Genomic DNA, 20,458 nt, shown 5'->3' with positions numbered 1-20,458 from the left:
GCGCAACAACTAGTTGTTGTGTTTCTGTAGGATGCTATTTGCCTGTGCACAAAAAAAGCTTCAAAATTTCAAAATTTTGTCTCCTTTCCTTTGCTCTTTGTCCTACATTTAGACCACTAATGATGCTTTAGCCTAAGAGTTCAAGGTTATCCCTCTTCTTGAGTTTCCTTAGGGTTCTTTTGATGTACTTTTTTCTCTTTTTGCCAACTCTCATGACATATTACTAATATTGGATGATGAATGACTTCAAATGGAAATATGATGAACACACACCAAAATTAATGAGTATGATTACTAACTAGACCAACAAGACACTCATGAAACTTTCATGATCAAACTTATCACACCATGACTCTTTCTTGTCAGACTTTAATAATGATAATTAATGAAGGGAAAATGACCTTTGGTGACTCAATGACTCATGAAACTAACTTCAAATTGACCTTGATGACCATGACATATGATGTATTATGAGAGTAGCATTACACTTGGACAATGACTTAGGACCATTTGATGACCAAGATACGTGTCAAATTTAATTTGAAAATATTATAATTTCACCTAAGACTATAATAAATAGTGAAAAGAGTAATTTTGATCACTATGACTATAAGGCTCTAACACCTCCTATGCCTAAAGCTAAAGCAACTAAGTCAAATCAAGGAATTTCTTCAGGATACTTGAGAATAGTAAATGATATCAAACTAACATGGGATATTGGTATTATCACGATGGTGATGGCCATGAAAAGAGTCCATTAAGATTCATAGATCTTTAAATGCTTGTTTCTGAATGCATCCTACATAAAGGTAGCAGTGTCTATAGGAAGACCGATAATACTTGGGTTCCAGTTTCACATGACATATTTGCAACTCTTCATTTAAAGGAATTTTTTTTGGGGAAAATACTAAGAGGGGGAGGGGGAGTGAATCAATATTTAAAAATTGCTTAAACTTTTCTCTTCTTACTCATATTTCTGTACACAACTTTACTAAAAGAAACATGTGTATATACATGACTATTGTGCAGACAACTAGCGTATATCCAGTTGACTAAATTTTAATTTAATCCATCGTATGTTTAACTTAAACCACTATAACAATACTTCAATAGGCATTAAATGAACAATAACCATGTGTAGTAAGAAAAGAACAAACCATCACACATAAGCAACACATCAACACACATGAACACCAAGATTTTTAGGTGGAAAACCAATGTGTGAAAAAACCATCATTGTTGTCGTCTAAGTCTTCTTTTTATTATAAAGACATACTTCTTACAATCTTGTACAGGTGAAAACTCGTACTAGCACGCGGGCAACCACCTGTAGAAGGCTACAACTTTCTCTCATTCTCCAGCACCCATTAGAATGGAGCTTCAACCCCCTGATCTCATTTACCAACACCCACCAGAAGGGAGATCCTACCCCTGATCTAATTTACCAGCCACCACTGGAAGGAAGCTTTGTTTGCCTTACAAAAGGCTCCAACATTCAGCACCTTTGTGGACCATGTTTCCTAAATTTTCACACTGGATCCACCTAACACAAAACATCACAACTTGTAGGCCACTTTTCATCAAATTTTCAAACTTGACCCACTACTATCATTTAAGCCTAATAAAACTAAAATTGATAATTGCAACAAATCACTCAATTATTGAACCAACTAAGTCAACCAATCACTGAACCAACTAAGATCCAAATCAATAAACTTATTCTCAAACAACCAAAGTAGTTAGATCACTTTAACTAGAATACCAATAATAAACCCAAATATTGCATCAACTCACTCAACCAACTGAAAATCTTGATCAATAAAATGTCAGAATATATACGCTACTTTACTTTAGAAAATCCACATGTATACACAACTTCCTTGAATCATACCCTTGTACAGATCTCAAAACACTGAACCCTAAAATAGAATCACTGTGATTATGAAATAAACTTTGAGTCACACACAAAAACACTAAATCATTATAAAATAATCACAAAACCATCACTGATATTCAATCACATAAAAATAGTATCATCATCACTTTTCAACATACCAATCCTCAATCAATTCATCTTCAAACATCACTATTAAGCTCAGATCATCAAGTAAGATTTCATTAAAAGAAAATAGTAACACAATAAGGCTAATTAGATTGATCATACATCTTATTCAGAAAAACCCTAGCTTATATACGTTCTTTCCACATAACACTTCTGCGTGTATACACGCTTTTCGGGAATCAAACCTACGTACAGATATATCTAAAATGCAAAATTGGTACGCAACTTACCAACATTAAAGCCACATATGTACATGCCTTTTAGGTTATCAGACCCATGTATAGATCTACAACTATTGACTTATAGCTTCGTTGTGCATCAGACCTTTAGAACAAACCCATCTCTTGGTATACATAACAAAACATGCGTCAAACATAAATATTATAGATCAAATCAATCCATTATCAATATAGTCTTTTCAGATCTATTAGATCTGATCCATCATCAAATTCCCATGTGCATACTTTGTTTCAGATCAAACAATTCATTAATAGCCCCTTACATGCACAATTGCTTCAAATCTAACTATACATAAAATATTCATCACTTTCACACCTAAGTACTTTGATATTCATCTCCTTATGCAGTTTAGGCCTTATCCAATACCACATGCCAAAATCATACTAATGTTGATGGTATTCTTAGATGGGATCAAATATCCATTGCTGGTCTCAATACTATGGGTCAACACCATGGTAAATACCCTTGGTATTTAGAATACCATGGTGTGGAAACTATACACATATTTTCTTCTTCATAACCGCGTGTGTACATGCCCTTGCTTCACAAAACCCGCATATACTTCTTCAAACTTCATCTTTATCATTACTTTATCTCTAAATTGATCTTCCTTTGTCCAATCTTGTTGTCACATTTGTACTAACCTGAATACTCATCCTGCTACCATCATGTTGACATGTTTAAGTAGGTTTCCATCAAGGACAACACATTTTTCATAATGCAAATAATCTCCCGCTTTGGACTTGATGACAACCACTTTGGTGTTTGGTCACCACTACATGTAGATACTTGTAAACACATCTGTAGAAAACCAAGTTTCTCTCCCTCTTTGAGATGAAGGGAAAATGGTTGACTAATGTTGAATGAAGGCTTCTCTCACTTTGTTGACATGAGTGCTATTGATCTGATGAGTATGAATACGGAATACTGGCCATGCTCCCCCTAAGTACATGTTGAATTTTCTAAAGATATACAAAGAAGTACACTACTCTATGACTCAACCAGACGTGACATTTCCTATTACCAATGACTCATGCTTACATTGATCACCCAACATAGTGGGATTACATATTTGACTCAACATTGTTAATCAAGGTTGTCATTGATGTCATTATGACATTATTGAATATGGTTAAATCTTCGAAGCCATAGCCTAATCAAGCATTGTTTTTTGATGAAACCTTAACCCTAGACGCTGACACCCTAATCCTAAAAACTTGCTCCTAATAAGGCGTTGCTTTTTTTGATAAAACCCTAAACCTAGACTATGTAACCCTAACCCTAAAAAATCTTGCTCCTAACAATACCATAATCCTAACAATTTAAAGAGCTAAACCCTAGCCCTAAATGTTATAACAAATTTAATAATCTAAGTCTTAAAGTAATTTAATTAAAATTTATAACGCAATTTTAAACTTAATAAAACTTTAATTCTTTTAAATATAAAATTAAAATATGTGATGTAATGCATACATGGCCACAAAGTATGACAAAAAAAAAAACTTCAAAGAATCAGGAGTGTCGTGCATCAAAAACTTAACGTCTCAAGAAATTTCATGTGGAGAAGGAAGTTTTGCGTGGAATCATTGACTGGAGAAGGAAGAGCATCATGGGGGCAGATCTTCAAACACACAACGACGAAACTCAAACACGTGGGAAAGAAAAAAATGGTGATAAATAACTCCACACTAGATGTCGGCTCCACCAGTTTGAAAGTCAGCCTAAATAAAATAAATGCGATGATATTAACATGACTATATATACATAGTTCGATTCTTGGAAATAGATAGAACTAAGGAATAAGACAGTTTAGTGATCCATTCACATCTTGTGAATAATTAAAGAAAAGAGTTAAAAGAATAATGCCTTCGCGACAGCGTGAAGAGGATAGCGCCGAAACTTATCTGTCTACCTTCACAAAGACTCAGAAGTAGCATATATGTTATGGCATACAAATTATGCATGAAACGTGGACATGGGATACAGATTACAACATACGTTTACTCGAAGGACAGTTGATTGAGCAAAGATATAAGGGAACAAAACAAAGCAATAAGTTTACATATCCTAAACTAAGTAGAAGAAGGGCCATTGAAATAGGTTATAACTAAACTTCAAAAAATCTTGTTTGGACTGATGGACTATATTGTGGATCTGTTTCATACCAACTAAAAAAAACTGTGTAATTCGTGCCTTGGACTGCAAATTTACCTTGAAGAAATTTAGGTATGCTGAACAGTGACATTTTATCTTGGTGTGAAGATTATTGAAGACATGAAGTAATATTGGAAATGGTTGAACTGTGAAGACAGTAAGAATTTCATTAATGAAAGTCAAGTTGAACAGTGAAGACATTAAAGCATTTCAAGTAAGCTATATTTACATTCTCTATCAAAACAACAGGACTGGTGTCCTTGGAGTTGATGCTCCTAAACACAAGGTAGGTGCCTTGGATTAGATAGGGTCCAAGCCCTAGAGGTCGGAGCCTCAGAAAAACCAAGTTGGTGCTTAGGAATAATTGTCATACATCATATCTATTTTTTATATTGAATAAAATTACTCTTATATGGTTCTCTGATTAAAATTATGAAAAATCTAACTGGTAATAATAATAATTGAAAAATCAAGAAGTGTCAGGAAGACTTCCTTTGTTCAATGACACAAATTTTGGTTTTTGGAAAAAAAGAATGTCCTACTACTTAATGTCCCTTGGACCTGAAGTTTTGCATTCGGTTTTGAATGGGTACACAGATCCTTCCACTCTTCCAACAGGTCAAGATGAAAGGAAAGCTTATATTGCAAATGAAAAAGCCTTAAATTCCATCACTAGTGGAATCACTAATTCTGAATTTACAAAAGTCATGAATTGTGACTCCACCAAAGAAGTATGGGATAAGGTAGTTAGCTTATACGATGGAGACTCCAAAGTTAAGAAGGAAAAACTTCAAACTCATAGAAGACAATTTGAAAGTCTGAAAATGGATGATGAAGAAGATATTGCATCATACTTTCTTCAAGTAGCTGAAGTGGTCAACTCTCTTAAAGGATTGGGAGAAAACATTGAAGAAAGCACTATTGTTCAAAAAGTCTTAATATCTCTCCCAGATAGATTTGACTCCAAAGTAAGTGGTATAGAAGAAATGAAGGACCTAGATACTTTCAAGATGGATGAATGTCATGGAATCCTCATTGCCTATGAGATGAGAAAAGGAAGCCCAAGTTCCAAAGATGCATCATTCAAGGCCTCAAAATCAAAAAAGGGGAAAGGATGGAATACCAGCAGTGATGACTCTGATGTTGAATCTGAATTGGCACAATTTTTACAAAGACTAAAGAAAGGATCCAAGCTAAAAGGTAAGTACCCTCTTATTTGTTTCAAATCTGAAAGAATAGGTCATTATGCTGCAAAATGTCCTCTTAAGCATGATAGCGATGATGAGGAGAATTCTAAAAGGATGGTATACAAAAAGAAAGGGCTCAATAAGAAGAATTCATTCTCTAAGTAAGAAGAGTCCGATGAAGATGAATTTGTAGTCATCAAAATAAAATCAACTAATCGCAAAGGAGGTAATGATGAATCTGATGATGAAAATGACTATGTTGGAAGCCAAGAAGTACTATTTATGGCATTCACAAATGATGGTGATTCAAGACTAGAAGGAAATGTAGATGAATTGTTAATGAGTGCCATTGAAGAAAATGATAAATTACAAAATAAAATCATTTCTCTCAAGGTAGAAAATGAGGAAGCAAAAAGAAGGGAAGATCTCTTGGAAAATAAGCTAAAAGAAAAGGAAGAAACATGTGAGAATAATGAAGATGTCAAAACAGTATCTCTGAGGAAGGAATTGGAGCAAGTAAAAAGGAGTTGGGAAAGCTCTCAAACACTTGACATTATCCTAAATGCTCAAAAACCTCAATATGACAAAATTGGGATAGGTTATAAAGGAGAATCATCAAGTACTAAGTATAATGCAAAAAGCTATGCAAACATACTTTCCAGGAACCCAAAAGAAGAAAAATCATTTCATTAAAGGCCCATCTCAAATGGAAAGAATGAAGAAAGAGTAACTCCAAGAATGCTGATTCAAATCATGGCTATTACAACAGGTACAAAACTATCTTTTTTGGGCATTGTTATTATTGTAAAAATTTTGTTCATCAAGGTAAACATTGCATGGCTCGTAAGAATGAAACACCAAAATTGAAGAATCAAACAGAATAACCATATGATCTCAAAGGACAAGGACAAATCAAGATCTACAACTCTTTTGATCCCTTAGCCAAATTTGATCCAATTTGCTCATTATGTAATGATAATGGACATAATGAACAAAATTGTCCCCTCAAAAGAATAGAGGCAAAAAATGAGAATCCCAGTACAGATAAATGTGGCCTAGCTCTATGTGCTTACAGTGATAAAAATCATTGGTTTGTGGATAATGGGTGCTCCAGACATATGACAGGTGACAAAAGGAAGTTTGTCTCATTGAAAAAAAAGAAGGAAATGTATCCTTTGGAAGTGGATATGCCAAAATTGCTAGAAAAGATTGTTACCCTTATTAATGGAAAAGGAAAGGCTCAAAATGCTTTGCTGGTAGACATGCTCAAACACAATCTCTTGAGTGTTAGCCAAATCTGTGATCAAGGACATAATGTTGTCTTTAGCACTAAAAATTGTGAGATAAGAAACTCTTCCTCAGGAGAACTTGTGGCGAAAGGAGTTAGAAGATCAGATAATATCTACATTCTGAACAAAATTCAAGAAGATAAATGTTACCTAAGCCAAATATATGAAAATTTGTTGTGGCACAAGTAACTGGGACATACAAGTTCCGATAACTTGATCAATATCAGCAAGATTAATGCAGTGTGAGACCTCCCAAAGTTATTCAAGCCAAATCAAGGTGTATGTGGTCCATGTCAACATGGAAAGCAAACTAGAACTAGCCACAAGACAAAGGAGTTCTCTACATCAAAACCTTTGGAAATCATACATGCTGATTTATGTTGACCAACTAGAACTCTGACACTCCAAGGAGAAAGGTATTTTTCTTTATTTGTTGATGAATATACTAGAATGATGTGGGTATATTTTATAAAATATAAATCTAAAGCATTTGAATGTTTTAAGAATCTTAAAGCTCTTGTAGAAAATGAAAAGGATTCTAAGATTAAATGTCTTAGAACAGAGAGGGGGAGAATTCACATCAAAAGGATTTGATGAATTCTTTGAAGTACATGGAATCGAAAGAGAACTTTCTACTGCTAGAACACCCAAGAAAAATGGGGCAGTTGAAAGAAGAAATTGAATTGTTTAAGAAATAGCAAGAACAATGTTACAGGCAGCTGACTTGCAGCCAAAATTTTGGAGAGAAGCAGTCGGGACAAAAGTTTATACCTTGAATCGAACTCAACTGAGACCAAATAATGAAAAGACTCCTTATGAATTATGGAAAGGAAGACCTGCTTCAGTAAAATACTTCAAGATTTTTGGAAGCAAATGGTTCATAAAAATCAATCATGACTCACAAGGAAAATTTGATTCTCAAGTTGACGAAGGAATATTCCTTGCATATTCTACTAGGAGCAAAGCCTACAAGTGCTACAATAATTGACTACAGAAAATAGTGGAAAGAATTGATGTGAAGATTGATGAAGACCTTCCAAAAAAGGAAATTGAAGATCATGGAGTTGACCCTCTCATTGAAGAAAGTGAAGAAGAACCTGAAAAAGAGGAAAAAGATCAACAAAAGGAAAAAGAACCATCTGAAACCCCTTCAAAGGTCCTCGAAAAACGACACCTGGAAGGGCAGATTATTGACAATGTAGATGAGGGGATACAAACCTGAATAAGGATGACAAATACACCAAGGAAAAATGATCTCGCTCTCCTATCTATGATAGAACCAGAAAATTTTACTCAAGCAAGTAAGGATCCTCATTAGGTGGAAGCCATGGAAGAAGAAATATCTCAAATCGAGAAGAATGAAACATGGGAGTTGGTACCTTGTCGAAAGGATAAAGATATAATTGGAACCAAGTGGGTGTTCAAAAACAAAATGAATGAAGATGGACAAATCATCAAAAATAAGGCAAGGCTTGTTTGTAAAGGTTATTCACAAATTGAAGGAATCGACTTTGAAGAAACCTTTGCACTAGTAGGTCTTATGGAAGCTATAAGGATGTTCTTAGTGTTTTCTTGCTCAAAAGGATTCAAAATCTATCAAATGGATGTAAAATCAACATTCCTGAATGGGGAACTCAAGGAAGAAGTCTACGTGGAGCAACCAGAAGGGCTTAATCTAGCAGAAGGAAAAGACCTTGTTTGTAAGTTGAAAAAGGCATTATATGGGTTGAAACAAGCTCCTAGAGCTTGGTATGCAATATTAGATCACTATCTACAAAAACAAGGCTTCAAAATGGGGGTGGCAGGAAGTAATATCTACATGAATATGAATGAGGATAAGTTACTAGTCACTCTTGTCTATGTTGATGCTCTAATTTTTGCTAGACATAATGATGAGATGAGCCATAAGTTTGCTCAAAATATGTCAAAAGAGTTTGAAATGTCGATGATAGGAGAATTATCTTACTTCCTTGGACTACAAGTATTTCAAACCATAGCAGGGATGTTCATATCTCAAGCAAAATATATTAAAGATATGCTTAAAAGATATGGAATGGAAGATTGTGCACCCATGAGCACACCTATGACCACAAATTGCAAATTAAGTGAAGATGATGACTCTCCTCCAGTAGATGCAATTGATTATAAGTCAATAATTGGATCCCTCCTATAATTAACTGCTACGAGACTTGACATCATGCAAGCAGTAGAAATGATGGGAAGGTTTCAATCAGCTCCTAAACAATCTCATTTGTTAGCTGCAAAAAGAATTCTCAGATACTTGAAAGTAACTCCTGATTTTGAACTTTGGTACCCTAAGAGCTCAACTCTTACTCTGACTGCATACACTGATGCTGATTGGGCCGGAAGTGTCGATGATCGAAAAAGTACTAGTGGAAATGCATTCTTCTTGGGAGATTGTCTAGTATCTTGGTTCAGCAAGAAATAAACATCCATTTCACTCTCTATAGCTAAAGCCGAGTACATAGTTGCTGCAGATTGTTGCACTCGAATATTATGGATGAAGGAAGCTCTAAAGGATGTTAACATAGATACCAACCAACTAATCACCATCTATTGTGATAACACAAGTGCTATCAGCCTCAGCAAAAATCCAGTGATGCACTCAAAGACCAAACATATATCAATCAAGTACCATTTTCTTCGTGAACAAATAGTTGAAAAAAACATAAAGTTGGAATATATCAATACCAAGGAGCAGATTGCTAATATTTTCACAAAACTTCTTCCTCGAGAAGCATTTGAACATCTTCACCAAAAGATGGGGGTTATTTCTCTAGCATCACACTAAGTTGATTCATAAAGTCACTGCATGGGGGAGCAGTTTGACAAGGGGAGTTCCTGTGCACCCATTTTCTATTGATGTCAAAAGGCGAGAGAAGAAGAATACTGCCATAATATTACCATCCAATGAAAAAGGGGGAGATTGTTAATCAAGGTTGTCATTAATGTCATTATGGCATTATTGAAGATGGTTAAATCTTGGAAGCCATAGCCTAATCAAGCGTTGTTTTTTGATAAAACCCTAACCCTAAACGATGAAACCCTAATCCTAAAAACTTGCTCCTAATCAAACGTTGTTTTTTTTATAAAACCCTAAACCTAGACTATGTAACCCTAACCCTAAAAATCTTGCTCCTAGCAATACCATAATCCTAACAATTTAAAGAGCTAAACCCTAACGCTACATCTTATAACAAATTTAATAATCTAAGTCTTAAAGTAATTTAATTAAAATTTATAACAAAATGTTCAACTTAATAAAACTTTAATTTTTTTAAATATAAAATTAAAATATGTGATGTAATGCATACATGGCCACAAAGTATGACAAAAAACTTCAGAGACATCAGGAGTGTCGTGCATCAAAAACTTAACATCTCAAGAAATTTCGCGTGGAGAAGGAAGTTTCACGTGGAATCGTTCATTGGAGAAGGAAGAGCATCATGGGGGTAGATCTTCAAACGCACAACAACAGAACTCAAACACGTGGGAAAGCACAAAACGGTGATAATTAACTCCATGCTAGACGTCGGCTCCACCAGTTTGAAAGTCGGCCTAAATAAATAAATGCCATGATATTAACACGACTATATATACGTAGTTCGATTCTTGGAAATAGACAGAACTGAGGAATAAGACAGTTTAGTGATCCGTTCACATCTCGTGAACAATTAAACAAAAGAGTTAAAAGAATAACGCCTTCTCGACAGCGTGAAGAGGATAGCGTCGAAACTTATCTGTCTACCTACACAGAAACTCGGAAGTAGCATATCTGTTACGGCATACAAATTACGCATGAAACGTGGACGTGGGATACAGAATCTGACATACGTTCATTCGAAGGACAGTTGATTGAGCAGAGATATAAGGGAACAGAACAGAGCGATAAGTTTACATATCGTAACTGAGCAGAAGAAGGGCCATCGAACTGGGTTATGACTAAACTTCGAAAAATCTTGTTTGGACTGCTGGACCGTATTGTGGATCTGTTTCATACTAACGGTAAAAAAAAAACGAAACAAAACAAAAAACAAAAATAAAAAAGAACAACAGACAAATTAAAAAAAAAAACAAAACAAAAAAACTGTTTAATTCGTGCCTTGGACTGCAAATTTACCTTCGAAGAAATTTGGGTATGCTGAACAGTGACATTTTCTCTTGGTGTGAAGATTATTGAAGACCTGAAGTAATATTGGAAATGGTTGAACTGTGAAGACAGTAAGAATTTCATTAGTGACAGTCAAGTTGAACAGTGAAGACAGTAAAGCATTACAAGTAAACTATATTTACATTCTCTATCAAAACAATAGGTTTGGTGTCCTTGGAGTTGATTCTCCTAAACACAAGGTAGGTGCCTTGGATTAGATAGGGTTGAAGCCCTAGAGGTCGGAGCCTCATAAAAACCAAGTTGGTGCTTGGGAATAATTATCATACATTGTATCTATTTTTTATATTGAATAAAATTACTCTTATATGGTTCTCTAATTAAAACTGTGAAGAATCTAACTATAACAATTGAAAGAAAATACTGATTCACCCCCCTTCAGTATTTCCAACAAACATTATATCACATGCCCAAAAGGATGGGATTACATGACTTGATCACAATAGTCCATACATGACTGAATATTACAATTATTACATCATAGGTCTTTACATTAACTTTACATCAAGAGACATATATGGAATTTATAATCAAAACAAAAGACTTCAATAAGACCATGATAGTCATCAACAACTATCAAACACCATGTAGGATCTGCACCATACGCATCTTTCAGCAGCAACATAAACAAGAACATTCACATTTTCATCATCAATTTGCAAGATAAGACAATCAACATCAACATGTAAAGATCAACTATCAACTCATCCCGTTGACCTTATCAAGGTCAACCTGCTCTTTCCCTTTGTAGGAATAGCCTCAATCAATGTTCGTCATGCAAACATATATTTTCATGCATCAACCAATATATGTGAGAACCAAGAATATCATCATAAAGTAAGATAGGGAAAAGTAGCATGATTCCTTAACATCATCAATATGTGACTAAGGATGCCATGTCTCCAAGTATCATTTAGTAGATGTCTTAATGAAACCTGCAGTAACATCATTCTCTTGGCCCATTTTCTTCATGCAAGAATAACTATCACACCATCACCACTTCATCAACATACAACTTAAATAATCATCCATAAGATCCTTATTTGTAATTCACCCATCAATGATATCCCATGACATAGAGACAATAGTATGTATCTAGCTTCTTATCAATGAGAAAAGTTATCAATAGCAAAACCATTATCTCACCATCATATATAGCCTAATAGAGTAGACTTAGAATTACAATTATTTTGAGACCACTTTATGTTGGATGTATTTAATTCAAAAGTTGTCTTTCAATTATAATGTCACATGTCAAATTCTTCCTTTGATCGAGCTATAACTCATAAGCATTAAAAAAAATGATACATTGAAGGTTTTGAAGATATTAGACTGATCAACTCCTCTATATAATAATATATTAAATGCTTTTGTAGAATTCATGAATATCCCAATCACATATAGTGATGAACCAAAGCATAAAATAAATGTTCATCATAATTGTCTTTTATATATGTCTCATAGTCTTTTGTTAAAAAAAATTGAAAGAAATGGTATATACTTACATCTCTATGTTCCCAAGAGGATGTAAACCTTGAAAAATTGGCATCTCAAAAATTAGAGGGTCTCCATCATTGTGATGTAGCAAGACGAAAAGAAGATGATGATGTACTTATTATGGGAATTATGTAAAAGAATTTTATAAAAGTTCTAAGAAACGTTTTATTTATTTAGGTGTTCATGGTTGTCCTGGATTTATTAAAAGTAGTGCATTATAGGAAGAACTACTTACTAAAATTAATGCTAGTAGCATAGTTGTCCAAGTGGAACATGTAAAGCTTTGTTATATGGGAACCAAATCTGCAGTAGGCTAAAAAAAATTTAGTAGAAATCCTTCAAATAAGGAAGTGAATTTCCATCCAAATGCATATATCAATCCGTATGGTTTAGGTGATACGGCTGCATTAGTAGCTGCAAATTTAGCAACCAAAGGTGGTCAATATCAACGAGTGAATGCATGAGTATCTTCGAATAAATCTCCATCAACAACACTTGTAGAACAAGTTTCCAAGGAAGATGTGCAATTCTATTAGCCATGTTTTACTAAGAGATTTAGGGTAGTACCAAAGGAAGGATGTGCATGGTGTTTTGTGTGTAAGTCATCTCTAGGTATTTGTATATATTGTTTGCTGAATATAGGTACTGGAAATATTTTGACAAGAGTTGCACGGATGGAAAGTGGCCTTTGTCAAAGAATGGTGATGGTAATTTTATAGCCATTATAGCCTATATGTTGTATATGGAAGACCAATTACATGGCTTTTTGGAGGGTCCATGGGAGAATCCATCCTACAGAAAACACCGGTGAAAGTCCATTGAACAAGCTTCAACTATTGTCGAAGTCAAATATCATCTTCTAAAAGTAAGAATTTATGAGATTGTTTTTTTTGCAGTGTAGATTTCTTGAGAATTGCATTTTGAAAATCCTAGAATCAAATAGCCAATTCTTTTCATTAAGCTACTTTGGTTACGTTATTTTCCTAATCATGTGAACTATATGGAAATTGTAATATATGAATTATTTCTTATTCATGAGATTGTATGGTGATTGTGATTATCTAAATTATTTACACTTTTGTTATTGGTAACTAGAAATCAATATCAAACTTGTTGCACTTGTGGCAACAATAGCTTGGACCAAACCTATTTATGATTCCTCTACTATGGTCTCCAATAATTGAATTAGAGCAACTGTACATGGCCTTACCCCAAAATGTGGAAGTCATTTTCAACTTGGTTAAAGGAATTCTGGGGCTGCGAAAATAATATTTGTGTCAGTGGATGCTAAAATGTTTGGAGTTAATTAGTGGAAGGGTGGAATATTTTTAAACCAAGCACTTTATTAGATGGTCTTACCTTGTAGTATGTCCAGTGAGCTAGGTACCAAGTTTTTTCTTTCAATTCTTTTCTGAGTTCCTTAGTGTCTTTATTTGTTCCTCCATTTTGGTTTTACTTTATCTCAAGTTTATAAATCCTTCCATATTATAAATTTGTAGGTTACTTCAAAGGAATACTTGGAATTTATTGCAATGAATTTTTATAAATACCCAGAAGAAGTGGATAGTATGCATGGTGATCTTCTGTTGAAATGGAAAGGAGCGTATCACAACTAGTTGTATAGGTCTTTAATTAGTTTGTAATTTCATTATTTTTCTTAGGATTTAATAAATTTGCCTTATATTTATCTTATATTCTTGAAATTATTTACAAATGAAGAACCTTGATGCTTGCATTGGATGGGATGACCTTTTAAATTCAAAAAAAAAATACCAACCTAAATTGGTAGGAGACAAATAGTTAGTTGTTTTCAAGAAGACTATTATTTGTGCCAAGAATTTAGAAAATGGTTTGTCAAAGTATTTGATAGACTTTAGGAAATAAAAAATCATTCCAAAAACAATTTTTGAACATGGAACAAAGGTTGAGGAGGCCTTAGATGGTACGCGCAAGTATTGGCTAAGTGAATATCATGTGGCTTTGTGCTTCTTGAAGGATTTTGAGGAAGAAGTATAATTGTGTTCCCACCCAAACAAAGGTTCAAAGAGATTTCGTAAGGTTTATTATAGTTCTCAAAAACTTCCAAGTTGGATGAATTTACCATCCTCCTGGAAAAATAAGAGAATCATGAGAAATATTAATGTACTCATTGCAACAAGGATATACTAATATGGTATGAAGTGTTTTTGTCCTATATGTTATCAAAATTCCCCTTAATTAGTCATGATAATGTGGATATGCACTTAGTGGGTTACAATCTTGTTCTAACATTTTATGGTCTACTCCTGTACCATATGCTTTTCTACAAGATTATGTATTATTACAATCGAAGGCATAGTTATCAAGTCCAATTACTCTCCAATAAACTAAAAATAAAAAGGAAGGATGGGATTCCAAAGAAGAGTGTATTTTTCAGAACAAATTAGAGCGATCTGATTAATTTAGATAGACATCTGAGCAAGGTATGGACAAAATTAGAAGCCTGGATGGCAAAGAAGTGGGAAATCGACCCCAAAAAGCTAGATATCATGAGTATTATCACCTAGGACATATTTAGGACTATTTACATTGAGAATTAGGATGCAGCATATCAACTAGCGCTGCAAACAAATCAGGTTCTACTCTTATAACTCCTTTTCTCAATTGTTCATTATCTTTCCCACTTAGTTGTCCTACAAATTTAAAGAGAAGGATACATAATTAAATGTTTAAAATTTCTCTAGTTTGGTAGTGTTTGGTGGAGAAAATAGAATTCTCAATCTACCCAACATAGCCTTGCAAACATGTATGAAAAAATCTCTTCTTCTATTTTGTTGTTGAGAAATAAGCATATCTTGAGAACTTGTTTATTCTTGTGCCACTTATAAAGGAATATTTCATTGTGGTTTCTCCCTCTTATAGCTTTAGACTGTAAATGAAAATGGTATGTAGCGCATTAGTCTATAAATGATGAGATTACTGACTTGGTAGACTTCGATATGTACATGTGCACAATAACACAATTATTGTAAGAACTAATGAAACACTTGATGCTCAATTTTACAATTCATTTCATTTCTAGGGTTTAAATTCTCTTTGTTCAAGGATTCTTTGATTGTGCAGAATTAAATTTGGGTGATGTTTGGACCTTAGCTTAAGATCTCACAAAATATGACCTTAAGAAAGAGCAAGATGCATTGATTGTCACAATTCTACCAGAAACGTGCATAGATGAATCTGAAGTTGGATGATCTCACTTCCTTTTTCATTATCTAATCATTATGTCTATGAACTCTTCAGATATTGATTCATGTTTATCGAAATGGTATAGATTGCCTTGGAAAGGCACAATTTTACAATGCTTTAAAGCTAGTAACAATAATACAGATTGGTCATGAGTTGACATGAGATATTTTGAGGGTAGCTTTATTTGGACCAACAACATCTCAAATTCCTGTACCTCAAATTTCACCACCCATTGTATCTAAACCATCTTCCATTCTTCCCTCGGGAGGATTGAGGAGAGATAAAAGAATTCTAGGGTTTTAATAAAACCTTAGGCAACTTGATTATTAGGGTTTGTTTCATTCTATGAGGTTAGGGTTGGAGAGGAAACCCAGATTTATGGAAAAAATATGAGATGGAACCTAGCTGATGAATGTGAAGATTCTCAAGCACTACAAGCTACCTATGAGAAGGTGCACATGTATTTGAACACCACAAGTTATGCATGATATGTTGTATTTCAACAGTAGCATTGATGGCTAGGTAAGCCCTCAAGTATGATGAGAATGTCACCATATGTATATTATTGAGTCATGGGAATAGTTCTATGACATGATCAAGTATGAAATAATATCTTTCACCAATGACATACTCGAAGGCATGTACTACAATGCAATGAAGGTCAACAAAAGGATATGCTCACATAAGGAGTATAAGATTGTTGACTAAGAAGCACGTGAAGAAGAAATTTTGATTAGTCCAAGAAGCAGGAAATGAACAAGTTCTCCCACAACGGGCATAAGGTGGTTGAACAATATATCCAAGAAGATGCAAATTAATAAATAGATCAATCATGTGAATAACACCATGGTTACAAAGAAGCACTATCTGACAAGATACTTTGAATACATATCCTAAAAGAAGGCATGAAAACTCTGATAAAGGAAGAAAAAGATCAAAGGACCCTTAACACCTATGAAGGCCTTGGAGATATGAAAGGTACAAATAACTGATTCTACTCTACAAATATGTCATGATGAAGAAGCCATCCAACAAAAGTACCATTTAATGTTGAAGCAATATCAGGATGAAGTCATGAAGGGCTACTAGATCAAAGTATGGAAACAAACAAGTACAACCAAGAATCCATATGAAAAAGTATTTTGAAGCATAGATAAGATGGAAAATGAGTAACCATATGACAAGAGAACCTGATATATGACAAGAAGGCCACTTTCCACGAAGGAAGCAATGACATGACAAACCAGGAAGGAAAGTGATCGATGGATGGTGCCCTACCAAGAAGAAGTTTGAACAAAGACTTCATGACATCAAAGCAAAGAAGGAGATCAAGCAGCTGAAGGACCCATGAAGAAGTTGTTGATGAATGGAAAAGTACCTAGCTAAGATGGAGTTTTGACAAGTTCCAAACTACAAAGGAACTTTGGCAAGTTACCTGTTAGAGGAAACTTGGGCATGTTTTCCTCGTTCAAGAGGAAGAGATAGACACAACATTCTTGTCTTCACTTGGGAAGAAATAATGGGAGGATTGGGTAATCATATGGCATCTGATAGTCTTTAAAGATGTGTAGTGCATCTAAGACAAGGGTAGGCAAGAAAACCGATATTATTTGAGGGTTGGGAACACAATATAAGAATATTCCTAGAAGGTCATAATTAGTGAACACTCGTGTGGGTATGTACCTTGACAGACAATGACTAAGGTGTCTATAAATCATTGGTCTCACCAACATTATGCTCTAATCTATTGAGAGATAGAGCTTTCAGTCAATGCCTTGTTGTGGAAATAATGTTGGTTACTATGATGCTATAATAGATGGATTTCCAATCCGGTTTCTCTTATGTGATTTATTCAAGATTGAAAAATAGCCAAACACCTTGTAATGTTGTATGAATAACTCCCTAGTTAAGAGGGAATGTTGAAGGTAATGTAACTAGGTTCGATCTTCATAAATGTACTTTTGATATTTGTATTTATTCAATAAAAGAAATGTTATTTTTATTATATTTGTCAATGACTTTCTTTCTCATTGAAATAGGTCTAGCACATGTTAAATTGTTATAGGAGAGTCAAAGAGTATAAATAAATGTTGAAGACCTTAAGGGCATGTTAAAGTATGTATACTTACGTATTAGAGTAAAAGGATATACCTCCAAGAAAATTCAAGTCTCCTCCATGAAATGGTTCCGTCAAAAGAAGCAATCCAAAATAAAAAGATAAATTTGACCTACAGTCTTCAAGTCGGCCTAAAGGAGGGACAAACCTCAATATATAGAGGTTTTCCACTCCTTCAACATCAAGCTCACTCACCTCTGAAATTATCAAAGGTATAAGACTGAAAAGAAGAGAAGAAAATAAAAGTTTAACAAGCCTCTAGTGCAATGAAGAAGGAGAAGTCATCACTGAGGGTTAAGGACTGTTTCTAGGGTAAAACACAGCCACATGTGCGAGAAAGGAAGGAACTTCCTGTGGTCATAACAACAACACTCACAATCAACATCTCATCATTTGGTCTAGAAACATAGGCCTAAAAGGCCTCCCACTCAAGCGAAGAAACAAGGAAGAAAAGAGAATTTAATAGGACTGTCCCAAAGTCTATTACTGTCACACATGTGAAGAGAAGGAGGTTTTCTCTACTGTCATAACATCCCTCCCATTAAATTCATACAATTTCGTTGGTTTGTGAAGAAAAGGAAGACATCATCCCATATTAAAGGGTCTCATCAAAGATCAAGGATAGGTGTCTCTTCTGGAGAAAGTGCAACAATATCTATCATCAGTTGAAAGAAGAACAAAGTGTTGGGAAATGAAGTGCCGGAAGGAGACAAAGTGCATAAAGGAGGAATGACTTGACTTGTGGTTGGAGGATACTCTGGTAAGGGGTCTAGGGTTTGGCATTGATCAATAAGAAGCTTCAATAAGAGAAATTTACCAAAGAGTTTTCCTCTCAAGAGAAGAGTGGTTTTGGCCCTAGCAGAGAGCCAACATAATAATAAGAATATTAAGATGACAAGAAAAATTGTAAAAATACTTCACAATATGTTATCAAGTCAAGAAGAATCAAACTACACCTAATTTTCCTAGATTCTTCAACATGGAATCAGAGCTAAGGTGACACATCAAGGAAAAGGCATCTCAAGAACACTCATAAGGTGACTCATCAAGGAAGAAAATCTCAAGAAGATCTACAAGGTTGAAGCATGAAGCCAAGAAGTCTCAATCACTTCAAGGACAAGAAGGTCTATTATCTATCATTCATCAAGGAAGACTACAAAGCAATACAAAGAGCCTTATATAAAGGCACCTACAAGAAGAACAAATCAAAGAATCACCTACAAATCTACAAGCCATCAAGAAAATCTCATCATCAAGCAAGTCCACTTGGAGAAAGAAACTTGAAGAACATCAATATCTAAGGAAGGCAAGCCATCAAGTCTTCAAGGAGAAATCAAGTCCACTACATCTCAAAATCTATCAAGTAAGTATATGTCCCCTTCTAATATACATCAATGTCTTTTTGCAAGGAAAGCAACAAATTGGTAGCTACTAATAACTTTCTTGCATGGAAGAAGAGGACTTATTTACTTCTCAAGGAGAATGAACTTCTAGAACACATCAAAGGGAATATCACTATCCATTCTAAGGAAAAAACTCAAGCTTTATCCAAGTACAATAATGATGAAACAAGAGCTAAAAGTATTCTAATATAATCTATCATTCCTTATGTCTCCAAACTTGAAACATCAAAAGAAATATATGATAAACTATTAGAGATATTCTCATTAACCACAACTGGATAAGTGAAATCTCTATGAAATGAATTGTACAAATGAAGATATAAAAGGAAGGAATAGCTCACTACTTCATGAAGATATCTTAGATGAGGGATCAAATTCAAGAGCTAGGGGAAGTCATGTCCGATAGGGAAATGACAATTGTACTACTCAATGCTCTACCTAAGGATTGGGGCAACTTTACATCAAGCATATATGCCAAAAAGGAATCCAACCCACCAAGTGAAATGTGGCATCTATTCAAGATATAGGAAACAAGACTCAAAGGAAATGAAGATATCGGATCAAAGGAGAAAGGTTTTGCTACCATGGCCAAGAGAAAGGGAAAATTTGGTCCACGAAGAACAAGCAATAAAGATATGACCAAAGTCTAATGCTTTGGATGCCAAGAAAATGGACACTACAAAAGGAATTGTCCTAAACTTAAGAAGGACAACAACAACAAAAGAAAAAGGGAAGAAGCTCATGTCACTCAAGAAATGGAAGAAGAAGACAAGAAGCAGAAAAAGGAAGATCCTCCAGATCTCTACTATGACTAAGTCAAGACTCTCTACTTAACTCTTCTTTCAAAATTTTGAGCAGTATAGGAGCATGTAGAAATAGAATAGACTGCATGGTCAAAGATATCTTCTAGAATATAGGAGCATGGTAGATATAGCTCAAGATAATCATGTAGAATGAGCATACCTAGTATAGGACCTCATCCACAATGAATAAAATTGATCATGATTGAAAATCTTAGAAGGCCTCCATCATCAAAAATGAATAAACATTTGCAGGGTAAGGATCTTCTAAATCCTCTGATAGAATCTTCAAAAGA

This window comes from Pinus tabuliformis, chromosome 7 (genome assembly GCF_031772625.1).
Source record: "Pinus tabuliformis cultivar Carrire ecotype Pingquan chromosome 7, CPIR1, whole genome shotgun sequence".
Taxonomy (NCBI): domain Eukaryota; kingdom Viridiplantae; phylum Streptophyta; class Pinopsida; order Pinales; family Pinaceae; genus Pinus; species Pinus tabuliformis.
Note: the sequence above shows the minus strand (reverse complement) of the source record.